Source organism: Heloderma suspectum, chromosome 6 (assembly GCF_057233095.1).
Source record: "Heloderma suspectum isolate Gila_16-S chromosome 6, 16-S_ref, whole genome shotgun sequence".
In the NCBI taxonomy this organism is placed as follows: Eukaryota; Metazoa; Chordata; class Lepidosauria; order Squamata; family Helodermatidae; genus Heloderma; species Heloderma suspectum.
In genome coordinates, this window is record NC_139463.1 from 21,798,357 (window position 1) to 21,817,537 (window position 19,181).

The following is a 19,181-nucleotide window of genomic DNA, read 5'->3' on the forward strand; positions in this document are numbered from 1 at the left end:
CTGGTTGGGGACACCTTTACTTTTTTTTTTTTTACAACTGTAAAAGCACCAAAAAGGCTTTTTGGACAGAACAGGTCAATAGGATGCAAGACCTGAAGGATGTCCCTCCACTCAGCTCTGGCCAACGGCGGGAACTGCAGAGGTATGAGCCAGAGCCATGAGAAGTCCAAGGCAGAGCTGTTTCTTCTGGAGGAGAGTGCAATGCCTTTTATATATCTATATACCATTATATTTACAAAAGTACAGTTTGAACAGGCCTTACAGCGTACAGAAACAAGTACAGAGGTGAGCAGTGCTAATCCTTCAAGGAACATCAGCGCCACAGAACCAAAACAGTTTTTGCTACTTACATCAAACAGATTCTATCAAGCTTTTTCTACATACCCCCACCACACAAATCAGATTTGAGCTCCCACCCTGAAAGATGGGGGTGGCTCGCATTCCAGGAGCTCAAAACAGCCCAACATTCAGTTGTGGTATCCTTCTGGGCCTCCTCCATGGGATGGGTTTGTCAGGCACACTTTTATGGTGGCTCCAGTCATTCCACAAAGCTAGGTCTCAAAAGGTGAAGCTGTGGAACTGCTGCTCTACTACCATTTGGCTTTTGGCAGGTGTGTGGAACTTCCTTCAGCCCGAGGGGCAAATTCCATTTCAAAGAAGTTCTCGGGTGCCGCATTCCAGTGGTCAGCAGAGTGAGCAGCAAAAGGGAGCGGGATCAAAAATGCCAGCATCTTTCAGCTTAAAAATCTTACTGCCAGTAACTAAGCCTTAGGAGAGGCATTCCAGCCTTTTATAATGGAGAAAAAACAGTACAAAATCAGGGAAACCACCAAACTATCAGTGGTTAGGGGAAAGGGGTGGGGCCAGGAGAAAGGGGTGTGGCCTTCTGGGAATCCTAGAAGGCTGAATTTGACCCCCGACCCCAAGGTTCTGTACCCCAGCTGATGGGATTCTGCAGAGTTCTATGTTGTCTCCTGTGCTATTTAACATCTACATGAAAATGCTGGATGAAGTTCTCCAGAGATTTGGGGTGCAGTGATTTGATATGTTTTATTGTAACTTTTTGTTTAGTTTGTTAGCAGAGTAGAAATGCTAATGCTAATAATAATGCTAATAACGTGAATAATAATGGTTATGTATACACCATGTAACGTACAGCCAAAAACGTGTGGGGAAACTTGCACAAGACTTTCAAGACCTCACTGTCAAGGGCAACTATGTTCATCACAAGGGTGAGTAAAAGAACGGGATGTCCAAGGTATCCAAATAAAATTTTCCTCCACCCTAGGTGCTGAAGAATTAAAAACAGTTTGTGCACATGTTCCCAGAACAGAATGGGCGGGAAAGGAAAACCTGGTGTAAATACTTGTTTGACACGTTCTTTTTTAGTGGCAGTAAACAAAATAGAACTGCAACACAATCTGGCCCTACAGGGCCACTTCCAAGGGAGAGGTTCTCCAATGTGAGATGGATAAAAATTAATACAAACACGGTCCAGAGAGAAAACAGTTGGGCCAAAGAAAACACAAATCAAATCCCTAAAGGCACAAAAGAGTACACGGAAACTGACACATCCAGCAGGTGGCCAGGCTGGATTTGCAAAGGCTTCTTTTTGTTTTGTGTTGCTCTGGACTTAATTCGTGTGGACAGGTATTCTTCATGAGAATCCAAGACCCGGTACCCTAGAAGCAAATTGTCTGTAATAAAAGAGAGGAGATAGCTACTACAGCAGACTGGCCATCTACTCCTTTTACTCATGGGGGATAGTGGAAATTGCTGGCATATTGCAAAGATAGTATACAGTAAGGCCATTCATTATGACCCCACAGTGGCCTCCACAGCTGGGCTATTGTGGGACCACAGGCACACTAAATCAGTTCAGCCCTTAGGAAAGGAGATGCAGGCTTGACCATGCTATCTAACCCCCCCACACACTCACACACACACCATTCCTGCCACTGCTGGCCTATATTAGTAAACTATTAACATGCGTGTTGACATCAGTCCCAGAATTCTTTGCTCCCATCACTCAATATGTAAAGGGCATCTTGTCTGACTGTAATTCCTTCCTGATAGATGACAGATGGGGTTTTTTTTTACCTTCACTTCAGAGTCAAGTACGAAACAAGATTGGGCATCGTCGTTAATTCATGGCATTTAGCCAATAAACAAAGCGTGTGCTGATACATTTAAACTTTTTGACACTTGGCGAGAAAAACAGTGCAGGAGAGAGGCAGGAAATTACAGCAGAATTGCGTATTAGAAAGGTGTGGGAAATGGTGTCTAGTTTTAACATTTCTTGGTAGAATTCTCCACAGCAGTGGAGGAAACGTCTGGCCTCTCCCAAATGGCCACGAGGCATTTGGCAAGATGCTGCTTTCTTGTGTCTTTATCAAAAAATTATGATGTGGGTTGATTTGAACACTTCATGATCAATTAACTTGAGCCTGGCTATCCAAGGTGATTGTTATACTGCCTAAAGCTGGTTGTCATAATCACCATGGAAGACTAAGACACGTGCTAGCAATATGCATGAAAGATTCCGAAATACAGCACCAAAAAAGAGAGCTCTTTTTTCATTTTTTTGTTTGTTTTTGCCTTCACAGTTTCCCACAATCCTTCCTCTTTATCCTGTTTTCTACCTCCATTCTCTGTTCGTTCTTGCACCACTGGCCTGAATCAGCTGCTAAGCCTCCTGATCACAGCCAGTTGGGTTACCATCCTTACATGTGCTCTTTGGTTTGCTACATTAGTAAGCCGCATGAACGGCTGCGTCTTCCGTCATATGCCAGAATACAGTTGGCCACTTCCACATCACCAATAAACAGAAAATGGATCACCAAAAAAAGGGGGTGGTGGACAAAAGAGGGCACCAATTTGCATAACATCTGCATGTGGTAATTTAGATGTATAGATGCACATTTAGAAATAACTACTAGAATTTCAACAGAAATACAAGACATCTCACTAGTGGGAAAGATTGTGACCAGGTGACCACCTGCGGCCCTGCTCTCCCTTTCTATGATTCTTCCTCTTTAAATCAGACTTGGACCAGACAGTCCTTCAGAAAGAGGACTGTCCTCTGAAAAGTAGCACACATGGCCACCCTAGCTAGAATGCTCATTTGGTTGTTGCTCACAGGTCGCACCAACACTGGAACCAGAAGAAATCCCCTTATCCATTTCCATGCAGGAATGCATGCATTTCGTCCCTCTTTACCAGTTCACTAGCAGGCTAAGTTTGTTGTTAATGAACATGCTTTCAGTATCCCCCAGGATCACTTGGACAGAAAACTGAATGGTTGTTGGTTGGGAGGCTGCTACCAGTCCAGGCATGGAAAATCCCTATTTGGAAACCATCAGGCTACACTGGTGATGGAGAGGGTCTGGACAGAGATCAAAAGGCTTCTTCACGGCTGCCTCCAATTAGCCAGGTCGAAGTTAAGAGGGGTGAGTAACCCGCATGTGAATGCTCCTCAGGTTTCCAAAGTGCAAAGCTGCAACGTTACCAGCGGGGTTTGAAGGAGTTTGCTGTAGGTTGCAAAATAATTAGGAGGCACTGAGGAAGGGCAGCACAGTGTTTTTAAACTCACGGGTTCATTCCTTCCATTTATTTTTCAACTTTTCCCCACAGAAGCCATGAACATGAGGTTCCCAGGTGGTCTCCCTTCCGCTGACCAGACCCAGATGTGCTCAGCTTCACCAAGGTGGTTAGAGGAGATCCAGCTTCTAGTCCTTACTAGGCCATGAAGCTCACTGGGTGACTCTGGGCGAATCACCCACTCTTAGCCTAACCTACTTCACAGGGTTGTTGTAAGGATGAAACAGAGAGGGGGATCATGAAAGCCGCCTTGGGTTCCTTGGAGAAAAAAAAGGTGGGATATAAATGTAATAATAATGATAAATAAACAGATAAGGAGGCAGCAACAAAATAAAACAAAATCTGGATTTTTTTGACAATTGGGGGAAGGAAAATGGAGCATTGAGCACTGAAGAGGGGAACACTATGCAAGATGAGGCCGGGAAAATGAACTCGGGTAATGGGATTATAAGAACAAAGCAAGCTGTCCTGCTCATTATGAATACCCCAACAGGCTCTTCCAAGGTTAAGTCTTTAACAGGCATGACTTGCGCAAATTCAGACTTTGCCCTGTATCGATGAGGGCTAGGGTCTTGAGCTTACAGAAAGAAAAGCAGAGGTGCTCAGGATCCTGCATAAGTCACACTCTCACACACACGCCAACGACATTTTGTGGCACGTATTTACTTTTTAATGACTTAGGACTTGGCACCCTGTCTCTTCCACTCCAATGTGCTCAAACATCCACATCGTAAGGAGCCTGTTGTGTGATTTAATGGACTCCAGAAGGTTGCCTTGTGCTTAATGAGACACAGCTAATATTCTCAGCTTATAAACTACCAGGGCTTACTTGAGTCAACCCTGGATAAATCACAAGGCATCATAACTTGCTCAGCTGTACACTTTCAGATCCAGATTAAAACTGAGGCCTACCCAAGACACAAGGACAGCTTGTGCAGAAGTGATGCAAGGAAGCCACATTATGTCTTGCCACACAGTTGTACAGAAGCAGCATGGCTAGAGCAAACATGGCCAAATGGTAGAACTAGGGAAAGGATCGCAGTTGCAAAAAGCCACCCAGTACTGTAAGATCTGAGAAGCTTAATTCTTTACACTGTGCGTAAGAAAGGTATGGAACTCATGGCCATAAAATGTGCTGACTGGCCACTGGATTACATGGTTTTCAAAGGGGGGCAGACAAATGTATGTATGGAGGAGGACAGGTCTATTGATCACTCTGAATCATGATGGCTACATAGAAACTCTAGGTTCAGAAGCAGATGCCACTGATAACTAGTTGCTGGGTGTGGGGGCACAGCAGGAGAGGGCTAATGCCTTCATGCCCTGTGGGCTTCCTGGGGACATTTGATTTGCCACTGTGAGAAACAGGATGCTGGTCTGGGTGGGATCCATGGACTGATCCAGCAGGGTTCTTACACTGGAACACAATTTCTCCTTACTTTTCCCTAGAGCTGTGGTCTTCAACATGGTGCCCGTGGACATCTATGTGCCCATGGACATCTCTTGTTGCCCTCCAGGCTCTTTGCTGCTCCTGATTTTTATTTTTATTTTTTTTAACTGGGAGACTGATTTACTGCAAAGTGAAGTGCTGCCCTCCTGTCGGGGTGGAAACTGAGCCCGGAGAGCCTCAGAGCAGTTCAGATTCTGAGGAGGAACAGCTATCCGTGGGAGAGGGGCCAGCTCCTCCCTCACAGGCTCAGCACCTGGCAGAGGTTCCTTCTGCCAGCATTCCAGAGATAGATAGCGACCCGGGTAGTGAGGGAATGCGGGAGGGGGGCTTCTTAGACACTCGACGCAGACGCAAAGAGCAACTAGCGATGGAGGGCGCGGAAAGGAGGCGTAGCGCCCGTTTGGTGCGCAAGCAATGGCTGCCTCCCATGGACCCAAGGGAGAGGGAGGATCCCTTCCTAGCCCATAAGTTCTGGGTCTTCAAGTGACTCTCTTTCAAACGGGGATCAACTGACTACTTGAAGCTTAGGCTACCCTACTTTTCCTTGCTTTAGTCGCTGGTGATTAGCATCTGAAAGAGTCATTAAGTTGTAAAAGGATTAAAGCTTTGAAAAGAAATCCTTTCGTCTGTGTCTTGAGTTGGCTATTGGAATCTACTGGGAGAAGCTGCCAGAGCGCTCTTGACACCTCCGGCACCATCTTTATTTGGGTTCAAAAGAGCAGTTTTGTGTTTCCGAGCTCGGAACCCCACCTCTGCCTTGCGTGTAGATTCTTGGGCAAGTTACTTTTCTTTTAGTCTCACTAGTTTGCCTTTTGGGAAATGAGCTGTTCTGTGACTGGCCATGCTCACCGTGGCAGCCATTTTAGGAATGGTCAAGGGCCCCGTTGCAAGCGCCCCCCCATTTTGTGAGATCATCCACAACATTCTCTCAAAATTCCAAATGTGCCCACCAACCTAAAATGGCTGGAGACCTCAGACCTAGAGAGTAATCAGGGAGTAATCAGACCAGGGGTCCATCTAGTCCAGCATTCTGTTCACACAGCGGCCAACCAGCTCCCCACGGGAACCCACAAGTAGGACACGAGTGTAACAGCACCTCCCCTCCCATGTTCCCCAGCAACTGGTCTACATAGGCATACTGCCTCTGATACTGGCAGTAGCACATAGCCATCAGGACTAGGAGCCATTGATATTTGTTTGTTTGTTTGTTTGTTTAATTTCTATATTGCCCAATAGCCGAAGCTCTCTGGGCAGTTCACAAAAATTAAAACCAAACGGCACACAATAAAACAATATAAAATATACAGAACATTAAAACCACAATATAACAATACAACCACAATAAAACCTAGCAGCAGTGCAGGAATTTTAAATACAGATTTAAAACAGCAAAGCTAAAAGTCTAGAAAGCTAAAATGCCAAAATGCCTGGGAAAATAAAAAGGTCTTCACCTGGTGCCGAAAGGAATACAATGTAGGTGCCAGGCAAACCTCACTAGGGAGCTCATTCCACAGCTGGGGTGCCACAGCAGAAAACCTCCTGCTAGTAGCCACCCGCCTCACTTCCTTCGGCAGGGGCTCACGGAGAAGGGCCGCTGAGGATGATCTTAAGGTCCGGGCAGGCACATATGGGAGGAGGCGATCCTTCAGATAACCTGGTCCCAAGCCGTTAAGGGCTTTAAATGTTAATACCAGCACCTTGAATTGGGCCCAGAAATGGTAGCCTTCTCCTCCAGGAATATGTCTAACCCTCTTTTAAAGCCATCCAAATTGGTGGTCTGTGGATTTCTCATGGATAGCTGGTTGGCCACTGTGTGAACAGAATGCTGGACTAGATGGACCTTTGGTCTGATCCAGCATGGCTCACCTTACTGATGTGGCCATCAGTACGTCTTGTGGTAGTGAATCCCATAATTTAACTATGTGCTGTTTGAAGAAGCCCTTCCTTTTATCTGTCTTGAATCTCCCACCAATCAGCTTCACGGGATGACCTCACGTTCTAGTATTATGAGAGACGGGGAAAAATGTCTCCCTATCCACATTCTCCACACCCTGCATAATTTCATCCATCTCTACCATGTCTGTCCTTAGTCACCTATTTTTCAAGCTAAACAATCCCAGCTGTTGTAATCTTCCCTCATAGGGGAGTTGCTCTAAGCTAACATATAGCTTAGCCCTGCTTAAGCACTACATTAGACCAGTACAGACTAAAGCAATTATTGTCCGAAGGTTACCCAGTGCATTTCATTGCAAGACAGAGATTTAAATCTGGGTCTCCATTAAGCTTCCTAAGGGATGTTCTGTTATATAGGGGCTATTTAAGCATCTATAAGAGTCCTTGGTCCCTTTCAGTATACACAGCATTGGCAGCTTCTGGGAATCGTTTTCAAGCAAAATTAACTCCACAGGTTAAATTGCTTGAGGAAAGTGTTTGGATTTAAAAGGCTTTGTCTGCGACTGTACTTGGAAAAGCTGTCAATAGTAGATCACAGCTCCACACGCTAGATAGGCAAGTGAACAGAGTATCTGTCTCTTTGCCATTACTTGTATTCCAGATGCGTGTAAAAGCTGTGAGCCAAGGGACAGCCCCCGAGTCCAGTTTCCTGTGTTTGTATGCTGCTTATCAGCACTTGCATCAAAGTGCTTTGTTGACGTTCAAGCACAATTCCTCATCCATGCAGATAATAATCAGTGGAGTGTTAGGACACCATTCACCTGTACTAGCCTGCGAGCCATTAATCCTTAGGAAACGGGTTCCACACGTAGGCGGTGCTTTTATGCTCAGTCCTCAAAAACATCAGCTCAAGAGTCAGCCTCACTTCAGGAGGAAGAAAAGAGATGTCCACTGAGATCGCAAATCCTCTCACCACCAGCAAGCCTCTTGTCTGGTTTCATCTTAATTTTCCAGTGTTTTCAGTTTGGGATTGCAAATCCCTCCAGGACTTGCATGAATAATCTAAAAGAGTTAATTCCAAAATGGTGTGCTATGGAAGATGACAGTGCCATGAGAAAGAAATCAGTGAAAGATTCCTTTGAACCCAGAGTACGGAGCCTGCCTGTTGTGTTTCTGCATGAGCTCTGGCTCTGGCCTTGCCTCCTTCTGATCAGCCTCTGCTGGGAGTGGGTCATCCTGTTAGCTTCTCGGCACTAGTATGATTGGTTCACTCAACCAGTTCTGATACAGAGATGCTGCACCACTGTCCAATCACAGGGGAGGCTGTCTTCTGCATGTCTGAATGAGTCACTGCTCTGGTCTTGCCTCTTTCTTGCCAGCCTCTCATGTGGGCAAATCACTCTGGTGTGTCTCCACATTTTGGAACATTCAGTCACTCCAGTCAGGAGCAACACCTAGAACAGTGACTCATGCAGAAACACAGCAGGTAGGCTCCTCCAAGGATGGATAATTCTTACTCTGATATGCTAAAACCTCCATTGGGGAGAACAAAAAGATACAAAACAGGTAGAAAGGAACATAGGAAGCTCCCTAATATTAGGTCAAACTGTTGGTCCATCAAGCACAGTACAGGCAGATGTTGGATTGGAGATAACAAGGACTGCATCTTGGACCTTCTACATGCAAATCACATATTCTTCTATGAATGAACTATGGTTTCCCCCCATGGTTAAACCATTTCCAGCCAGTTCCCCCATCGTCATCATCTTCTTCTTCACATTTATAGTTTATCTTTACAACAATCCTGTGAGGTAGGTCAGGCTGAGAGAGAGTACAAACTGGCCCAAAGCCATCCAGTAAGGATTTGAACCTGATTCTTCCCAGTCCTAGTCCAACGCTCTACCCGCTACATTACAGGGATTTTGGCAAGTGGCTCACCAGGCTGCCATTGGTCTGTTTTTGGAGCAGTGCTACACACTCAGGGAACAACTAGGCGTGGCACTGGGAGAGCCGTCATTGTTTTGAAACATTTAATAGCAGCCAGGTGGGGAAAGACATCTCTGGGAACACAGCACTAAAGGAGACGGAGGTAAACCTTTCCCCCTGTGCCATTTCCCTGGGAAAACTGCTCCTTGGATTTCCTACAGATACCTGTTGAAGGGGTTTCTACTGCATCCCGCATTACAACAGAAGCAGTGCGGGAAACAACTTATACTGAACCAGACCACTGATCCATCTAGCCTAGTACCATCAACATTGACTGGCAGTGGCTCTCCAGAGTTTCAGTTTTTCCAGCCCTACCTGGAGATGCCCGGGATTGAACCTGGGACCTTCCTCTGAGCCACAGCCCTGCTTCAACAGACAGGCAGCTAACCCCTACCCCACCCCAAACACAATTGCACTCTGCTGTGTGTCTATAACATTTAGACTGCAAGCTGGTCCTGTGTTTTTAACTCTTTTTGTACAGCACTTAGTAAGCTGAAGCTGGCTGCAGCGTCTTCCCCACCTTGCTGCCCTCCAATGCCCACTCCTGCCTCCCCAAAAGGCTACTCTACCCTCTCCTTTCCTCCAAATGTCTGGGATTCTGCCACATGCGGCTCTACAGGCCTGCAAACCCATCTCTGAAATAATAAATAATCAGCATAGTGCCTCTCTTCTCTTCCAGCCAACCTTTCGTCAAATGGTTGTGCCGAAGGTTTCCCACGAAACCTTGGGCACAAGCTCTTAGCCCTTTTCCCCTATTGAAAATGAGCCTACATTAAGTGCAATTGAGCTGAACACATATTCTTCCTTTGTATACCCTTGCAACCACCTTTCTCCTCATTCCTTTTAGACTGGAGGCTCTTCGGGACAAGGATCTGTCTTTTTAATTGTTGCTCTGCAGAGTTGCCATGCACATTAATGACATCATTATATATATTCACCGTCTTAGAAAACTTTCTCTAAGTGGCTGCATTCACAGGGGCTAGAAACTTTTTTTCCTAGTGATGAAATCTCAGATATCCAGGATTCTGAATAGTGCATTTGCACAGTGCCATCATGAAATATATGTATCCTCCCAACTCCCCCCATCCAGAGGCACTCTTGGTAAATGCAACGTCAAAGAGGTGAATTGTTACAGAAAGCACAAGGCCATCTCCTAGGGCTCTCCTAGATTAATGTGGCTAAAGAGAAGTCTGGGGAACGGCAGCTACGGCAAGCTGATGAATGTTCCCAGAATACGTGGAGAGTATCTGTAGTGAGTTTACAGTAGGTAATATAAAAATCAGGGCCTGTTTAACTGGAGATTAAAATTCTTGGCATGTGCTTTCTATAGAAAGGGGATGTAGGCTTTTTACTCCCAGAGTCTGATTGTTCTGACCTCAGGAAGAGTAAGCCAACTAAAACATTAAAACCAGAAAGAATTAAGAAGGTTGGGGAGGATATCCTATTTAAGCTCTTCTAAGTTGGAGATCCAAGCAGCCTAAGAATAACATTTGCATTGATAGTCAGGGGGAAAGGCTATAACATTTAAATGCCGTACATGGAAACATCCATGTGTGATACAAACACAAGCCATTTGATTCATTTTTAAATAAAAGCAGGGGGTGATTCCATTCATTCCGGAAAAGTAATCAGAGCATCTTGTATGAAACTCATTTGTACACTTCATAAAAACTCACGCATGTCTCTTCTCAAGCATTTAATAAAGAGAACAATGGTATTACTTCGTATGGTAATTCTTGTTCAAATGAGACCCATCCTGCAACCTGGTCACAAGGGATGGAGACCTTGAAATGTTTCCACTGGAGACAAGCCTTGCTCCCTAGTCTTGGCATTTCACCCCTCTTTCACTTGCCCTGCAGCACACCTGCTTGGTACAGCAGCAGGTGAGGGAGGGACAGATGACAACCCTAGAAAGGGAGAGCACTGGATGGCAGGAGTCACAGATAACACTTCTCCCACTTCAACAGAGGATCAAGGCCTTCTTCATAAGAACATAAGATCCATGCTGGATCAGACCAGGGTGCATCTAGTCCAGCATTCTGTTCACACAGTGGCCAACCAGCAGTTGACCAGGGACCTGCAAGCAGGACATGAGTGCAACAGCACCCTGCCCATGTTCCCCAGCAACTGGTGTGCATAGGCTAACTGTCTCTGATACCTGAGGTAACAGATAGCCATCAAGACTAGTAGCCATTGTCAGCCTTCTCCTCCAGGAATTTGACCAACCTCCTTTTAAAACCATCCAAATTGGTAGCCATCACTACACCGTCTGGTAGCTAGTTTAACGATGTGCTGTGTGAAATAAGTCCTTCCTTTTATCTGTCCTGAATCTCCCACCAATCATCTTCACAGGATGACTCCGGCTTCTAGTATTTTGAAAGAGGGAGAAAAAAGTCTGCCCTTTTTGTCCAGCGTCCAGGTTACAAGGTGCAACGGTTATACTTTAGATCCATAACAGAAGAAGTGGATCCAGATGGCCTGGCACCTGAGGTCTATGTGCCTACTGGAGTCTCCTTATTCACTAGCAAAAGCTTCATGCACCATTTGGCTAACTGCACTGAATGAAACCTGGGAGAGGTGCTTGGGGGGGGGGTACATGTGCAAGAGACCCAGGTATACAGAATTCCAATTTCTTTGAAAGCATTCTTGTTAGAAGTTTTTCAGCTCACACTCAACATCAATTGCATCAGGGGCACTGAACCTCTTTGAACACAAGGTCAGAGTTCAAGTTTGGAGAACATCTTGGGGGCTGCAGTCCAGTGGTGGATGGGGCCAAAGGCAAAGGGGGCGAGACAGGGAAAAAAGGCAAAAGGGGGTGGGGCTACATTTATTTATTTATTTATTTATTAAATTTATATCCTGCTTTTCCACCCAAAATGGCACTCAAGGCAGCTAACCATCATAAAACCCAGATTAAAACAAAATTTAATAAAAACATAAAAATAACTTTGAAACACAACAATAAAAGAAATAAGCAGCACCCACCCAACCCATTAAAATCAAATCAATGGAGCTTAAGTATTCAACTTCAGTCTCAAATCCATGGGACTTGAGTATTCAATTTAAGGCATAGAGGTTGAACGTGGGGACAGCCCCTGACCCACCACATTCATCATAACGTTGACAGAGTTTGATAGTGGCTTGTCCAAGTCACCCCACCCCTTCAAGCTGGCTTCATTGCTGATTAGGGATACGAGCCCAGATTTCTTCTGGTAGTGTTTCCGCTGGTAATGCCCACATTACCAGCATATTTTAGCTTAAGGGTCTTACTGCCAGTAGTTAAGCCTTAGGAGGGGCATTTCAGTCTCTTTAGAAAGGGGAGAGGGAATGTGCAAACCCCGGGAAACCACCAAACAATATATGGTCAGGGATGGAGGAAATAGGAACCATCTCATGACTGGGAAAGGGGGCACTGCCATCTGGGAAATCCCGGGAGGCTGGATTTGGCCCCCAGGCAGGCCAGATTTGCCCTCAGACCTGAGGTTCAACACCCCTGACATGGCTTTGCTCCAAACAGACCCACACACATATTTAGTCCTATACGTCCAATGTCATTGGTAAAAGATGGTTCCATTCTCGAAATGGGGGATCACACACCTTGACCTATTCCCAACTCCTTCCACAGTAACACGCAGCATCTTTTCCTAGATCCTATGTGAGGCTTTCCCTCCAAGCACCTACCACCTTCTTGCCCCTGTGGCTTCTTGATCCTTCACCAGCCTACCTCCCAAGCCTGTTTCCCTGCAGTCCCAGCTATTCCTGTCTCTAGGTCAGCCTTCCTCAACCTATGCCCTCCAGGTGAGTTGGACTACAACTCCCATATCTGCCACGGGTGATGGAAGTTGTAGTACAACATATCTGCAGAGCAATCATTTGGGGAAAGGCTGCCCTAGGTTTCCCTCTGCCACCTTCCCTGTTGGGCAGCATAGCCAAGATTGGGGAGTAACTTGCAAGTACAAAATGAAAACGACTCGGAGGGGTTTCTATGTGGTCATCAACTGTAAATGTATATGTATAATGTCTTGCTAAGCTAAATAACAATTTGTTTCAAAACCAGAATTGCATGGCTTCCACCCACGCAGCTCAGAGTTAGCCTGTCAGGACGGGGTTGTTTTGGTTTTCATTTTTTCATTTCATGCCAAAACCTAGCTTAATGGAATTCACAGGAAAACCAATGCAAAACATATACCAAACCAAGCGCACAAAGACAGTCTAGTCCAGTTCCCCCTGTCCATGTGCTCAAGGAAGAGAGTCTTGCAGCCGTTGGTTAAGGATTCTTTGGGATGAAGTCAGAGGGAAAGGCCAAACCAGGCTCCCAGGTACTGCAAAGCAGTTTTCGTGTAACATGCACAGACCAGGGGAATGAGGAAAAAGTCATTTGCATCAGAATGCTGATTGGAGGGATGCAAACAAACATCCTAGGTGGGAAAATTCAACTGATCTTGCCCTGAAGGGGTGGGTGGAGGACATGGAGACAGCAACTGAAGTTCCAACAGGACCGTTATCAGAGCTTGCTTGCAATACAAGAGAATGAGGTGGTAGAGTCCTACTGTGGCAGAATGGAATATACCACTTCATGGTGTTTGGTTTTGGTTTGTTTTATTTAATGTTCCTCTATGTATCAAATTCCCTGCAAGGGAAAACTAAGCAAACAATGAGAGTGCTAGTCCAGAACTAATCTTCTTGATGTGCTAGGTTTCTTTGCTCACAGGGAGGGTTTTTTTTTAAAAAAAAAAATTAATTGTGGCATGGGGGAGCATTCACAAACACCTCCTGGAATGCAACTTGAAGTGGCACAGTCTACTCTACCACCTCATTTGGCTGCACTGTGTGGACAGGGCTGAGTTCTCACCTCTACTCATTCTTATATGTCAGGAAAGAGATGTGCTCAAGCTGTTTGGTGCATCATACCATACCAATATCTTTGACTCCTCTCTCTCTCTCTCCTTTGTTCCTCCCTCAGCTCAGTCTACTGACAAGCTATGTCACTTCTCCATTTGTAACGCTGCAAAAATATGTCCCGTCCTCCCTGCCGCCTCAGCAAAAAGTCCGGTTAACACCCTGGTCGTCTCTTGCCTGGGCTATCACAACCTTCCCCTCTCTGGTCTTCTGTCGTCTCACCTCGGTCCCCTCACCTCTGTCCTGCACTCTGCTGCCAAAAGCATGTGCCCCTCTCATGAAAGGAGTCCCCTCCTTAAATCCTTGCACTAGCTCTCAGTCCACTCGGATCTGTCCAGAGCCATCCACAGCCTCCTCCCACCCCCATCTCTGTGCTCTTATATCCTGATACATCCCTACCTGTCATCTTTGCTCCACCAGCCCCACCACCCTCCAGATCTTGCTGAATCACAACTTCATCATCCCTCACCATTGGCTATGTTGGCTAGGGATGATGGGAATTGCAGTCCAACATCTGCAGGACCACACATTCCCAGCCTCTGGTGTACACCATAGAAAATGTATTTAACTTTTATTACAATGTTTTTTATCCAGGACATCTGCCAAACAGCTCAGGGTGGTGTATGAGGTCCTACCCCATTCTATTTTCACAACAACCCTTTGCGGTACATAGTTCGTCTGAAAGACAGTGACTTGGCCCACAGTCACCCATTAAGTTTCATGGCTGAGGATTTGAACCCAGTTCTTCCCGGTCCTAATCTGACACTGACAATCTGTTTATTGTACCACCTTTAATGTGCTGGAAAACTATTGTCTGTCCCCAGCCTTGGGAGCAGAGGATAAGATTCAAAAGGACTAGGGAGGTAAATGGGCTCTCATATAGATGGTTGGCCACCCAAAGTATCAGTGCTGGCAAATCTGCTTCTATAGGACTCACTCTCTCAAATGCTTAATTGCACACATACCAAGACGAAAACTGGCACTATGAGGTCTGCCATTTCTGGGCAGCTCATGTTGGTGGAGGTTGCAGCTTCATGTCATTTGATGTATATTTAGATCATGGGGCACCACCGAGCGAACTGGAACAAGTATGGTGCACAACTATGTATCAGGGAGCGAAAAGCAGACAGGCGGGTTGGTTTGATGATAGCTTTTCTAAGAGTTATCATCAGCACAACCACAAGAACCCCTAGTTAACATGCATGACTCAAGCAGGAGGAAGGAGAAGATGCTGTTTTAACAAAGCCCGTGTTCAGTCAAGAACTTTGCTTATGAGCCTCACAGCCTCAAACCTAACCACAGACGCAGTCCAATTACAGAAATCGGAGAGGCTTTGCTAACCACCACTAAGACTTTCCACACACCAGTGTCCAAATGTGACAATATGTAGCTTTAAAAAACAACCTGCAGACTATGTCGCCATGAAGGCCCTGGATATTTAATGAGTGCAGCCAGGTGACCTGATTCTCCAGGACTGGCCATTTCAGTGCCAGGGCCAGAGTATGAGTGTGTGTGTGTGTGTGTGTGTATGCATGTGTGTGTAATTTGGGTTTTGGCTTGATGCCTGATTTACACCCTAGGTCTGAGAGCAGGGGGGCTCTTATCAGAATAATAGTTATAGCTGGATGGAACTCTCCAAGAGCAACCTAAGCCACTTGGACTTCCTCCCTTCCACACGTCTGGCAATTCTGATCCGTCACTGAAGTCTGAAGGTATAAATGGGCCATTGATCTTTGGCAACTGCATGTGCCATGTTTTGATCTGATATGGTATTGGAACCTGATGTGATACTTGCTTGGATTCTGGAGTAGCTCAGAATTCATTTTATTCATTTACATTTTTATTATTATCATCATCATTTACATTTCTATACTGCCTAATAGCCAAAGCTTTCTGGGTAGTTTACAAAGATTAAACACATAAAAAAATACAGTATACAAAGATTAAAAGCCATTTACATAAAAACACATGAACAGACAATATACACAAGAGAACATATATCTAAAACAATTTCAAATAAACAATCTCAGGCAAACAACCATAACCATAAGACAATCCAGGATCCACTAAAAATATGTGATTAGCTCACGATATGTTGTTAGCACACTCTTCTTACATGGATAGAAATCCTAGTCCAACTCTCTAACCCAGATTTCCCCAATCTGGAGCCCTTGACTCAGCCAGCATGGCCAAGAGGGGACAGAGGATGGACGGAGTCAATGTCACCATTTCCCTTTATACTAGAATTCAGGGTTACCCAGTGAAATTAGGTTCCTGAGCAAAAAAAAAAAAACGAAAAATTTTCTTCACATAACATATAATAAGTTTATGAAATTTGATGCCTTGGGGTTCCTCAAAAGCTTCTCACTAGTCAGACTTCCTCTGAGGTGCTGTGTCCACTTTTGGGTACTGCACTTTAAGAAGGAGATAGACAAACTGGATTCTGGTTCAAAGGAAGGCAATGCAGATGGTCAGCAATATGGAAAACAAGTCCTATGAGGAAAGATCGATGGAACTGGGCATGTTAAGCCTGGAGAAGAGAAGGCTGAGGCGGGGCATGATGGCACTCTTCAAATACCTGAACGGCTATCACACAGAAGAGGGCAAAGACTGGCACTCTGCTGCCCCAGAGGGCAAAACTAAGCTAATTCCAGGCCTGATTCAAGGTGTTGGTTTTGACCTATAAAGCCTTGCATGGCTTGGGACCGCAATACCTGATGGAGCACCTCTCCTGGCATGAACCTTCCCATACACTATGCTCATCATCTAAGGCCCTCCACCAGGTGCCTCCTCCTCAGGAGGCTCGGAAGGTAGCAACAAGGAAGAGGACCTTCTCAGTGGCTGCCCAGTTAGAGAATGAGACCTGGCTGGGACCAACACTGTTATCTTTTTGGGGCCAGGTTAAGATCATCCTCTACTCTCAGGCATTTGTAATAGGTTTTTAATCAGGTCATGGGATATTGTTTGGATATACATGTGTGCATGTGTGTCTGCTGTCTGTTTATACGTTTGAGGCTAACCAGTTTTTACATTATGCATAACATTGTATTTCTAAGGTTTTTAATTTTTTGTAAACCACCCAGAGAGCTTTGGCTATTGGACGATATAGAAATTTAATGAATGAAATGAAATCTAATGGGCTTAAGTTACAAGAGGGCAGATTTTGGTTGAGCATTTGAGGAAACTTCCTGATGATAAGAGCAGTGCGACAACGGAACCATTGACCGGGGGCAGGGAGTCTCTCTCACTGGAGGTGGTGAAACAACAGCCATCTGTTGGGGATGCTGTAGTTTGGGATTTCCTGCATCAAACAGGGAGTTAGAACAGGTGGCCGTCCAACTCTATAATTCTATGTAATTCAGTAATGGCAGACAAGCTTTCTTGAAAGACAGTTTCCCTACCCAAATCTGCAAGGAGTAACAGAAAGGTTATTATTTGTATCAAACGTTGGGAGGATATATTGCGATTCTAACAGAACAGTAGGCACCATCCGCTCCAATTTATCCATGTCTGCATTTAGGCTTGTATCCCACCATGTATGTATCTAGATTGGGTGAGGACATATTCAAAGCAATTAAAAATAAAAAAAGCTCAAAATACTGGATCAAGGTAAGAGCAGCCAGTGATACACTGGACCTCTTCATGAGTCTTACTGATGTAAATATCATGTAAACTTTATATTGGTGAAAATGTAAACCAAGATCAATATTTTAAGCTGCAACACACACCTGGATTGATGGGTTGATGTCAAACAGAAGGCAATGGGACTTGTGTACACATATTTAGGACCAAAGTGGTAGCGTTGGCTTTTAAGCAGAACCTAGTTTTGCAATGTAAATAAGCCTCAACCAGGGAACAGCAACTTCTGTACAACTAATGACTTTGCATGGTTATCCCAATTTTGTGTGCTTGAAGCACCCGTAAGACCAGGGTGGTGTGTATGCTGGGATTCTACATAAGACCCCAAACGCTGTAGAACAGGGTGAGGCTACTTCTGGCCGACAACTCCCATGATCCTTCACCATTGGCTAAGGCTGATGGCAGCTGTAGGCCAAAATCTCTGGAGGGCCACATGTTGTCCACCCCTACTGTAGGAGATGGGATTGGTATTCTACACTTCAGTATTGTCTCTCTTTGGAGAGCTGAATGTACATAAGAGACCTGTTGAACTGGACAAAAAGACTCATATAGACCACCATTGGCTGCCTCATAGTGGCCAACCAGGCTCCTCTGGGAAACCCACACACAGAGCATGAAGGCAACAGGGTGCTGCTGCTAGGACAAAACTATGGGGAAAGGTCCAGAGCCCTGCAGCCTGGGTGGGGGCAGGGTCCTGAAACAACACCACCATGTCAGCTATCAGTTTGAGGGTGTCAGTTGCTGGAGCTCCCCCTCCCCTTTTAATAATCTTTTTATGCAGTGTGCCTGCCCAGAGGCAATCTGGGAAACAAGGATGGTGGGCACGATTCAGCCAGGACATGAGCTCTATAAACGTTTTGAAAAGGAATGAGAAAGACTGCCACCACCTGGGAAGTTGGTAATTACCACCTGGGAAGTTTTTAAATGGAATGTGAAAGACTGCAACCACCTGGTAAATTTTGAAAAAAGGAAGAAAAGGGGACCTGGTTGTTCCCTTCCCGCCTCCTGGTCAGTTTCCCCCTGCCACGCTTATCAGGTGGTAGTACAGTGACTTCAAGCAGTCTTGTTAAAAGAAAGGAGAAGAGACCTGTTCACTCCCCCTGTGACACACCCTGCTTATTATGTGGCAGGAATGTTCTAGGGTAATTGGATAAAAGCTTAGCCCAATCTACTTTCTCCTTATTATGCATAATTTTGTAAGTCTCTATCCTATCTCCCCTTAGGTGTAGTTTTCAATACTTAAAATAAAAATAAAAAAGAACTACAAAAGCATTAGCATGGCCACTGCAGGGAAGGTGCTCCAATCCCTTAATGAGGGGCTTTTCTACACAAGGCATTTATCATGTGCTCAGGATTGTTTACAGCTTCTTTAGGCAAAGTCATGATCCTCCAGTTTTGCTTCTAGTTCTAAAGAGCACTTTCGGTGAGGTTCTTTTTTTTAAGCAGGGAAAATGTGGTATTTAATTGTAAAAGCGAAAGGAACTGCTTTTTTACTTGTGTATTTGTGCTATTCTGTTATACCACAGTGCCACCTAGAGGTTATATAGCAGAAAAGCAGGAAACACTCTTCATGTAGTGTTCAGATCTCAATTCTGTGATGAAATCAAAACTAGATACAGCAGATTAACAGACTCATGTGGAAAAGTTCAAATGTCACATAACGCCCAGGCTGAGTACTGGACTGCACGTACATGCTAGGTAAGGGGTGGAGAAC

At 45.2% G+C, this 19,181-nt stretch overlaps 1 protein-coding gene across 1 annotated transcript in view; it reads right to left on the reverse strand.

Annotated features, from left to right (window-relative positions):
• DCPS (decapping enzyme, scavenger) overlaps window positions 1-19,181 on the reverse strand; it is an 84,061-nt gene that overhangs the window by 36,766 nt on the left and 28,114 nt on the right. The window lies entirely within an intron of this gene.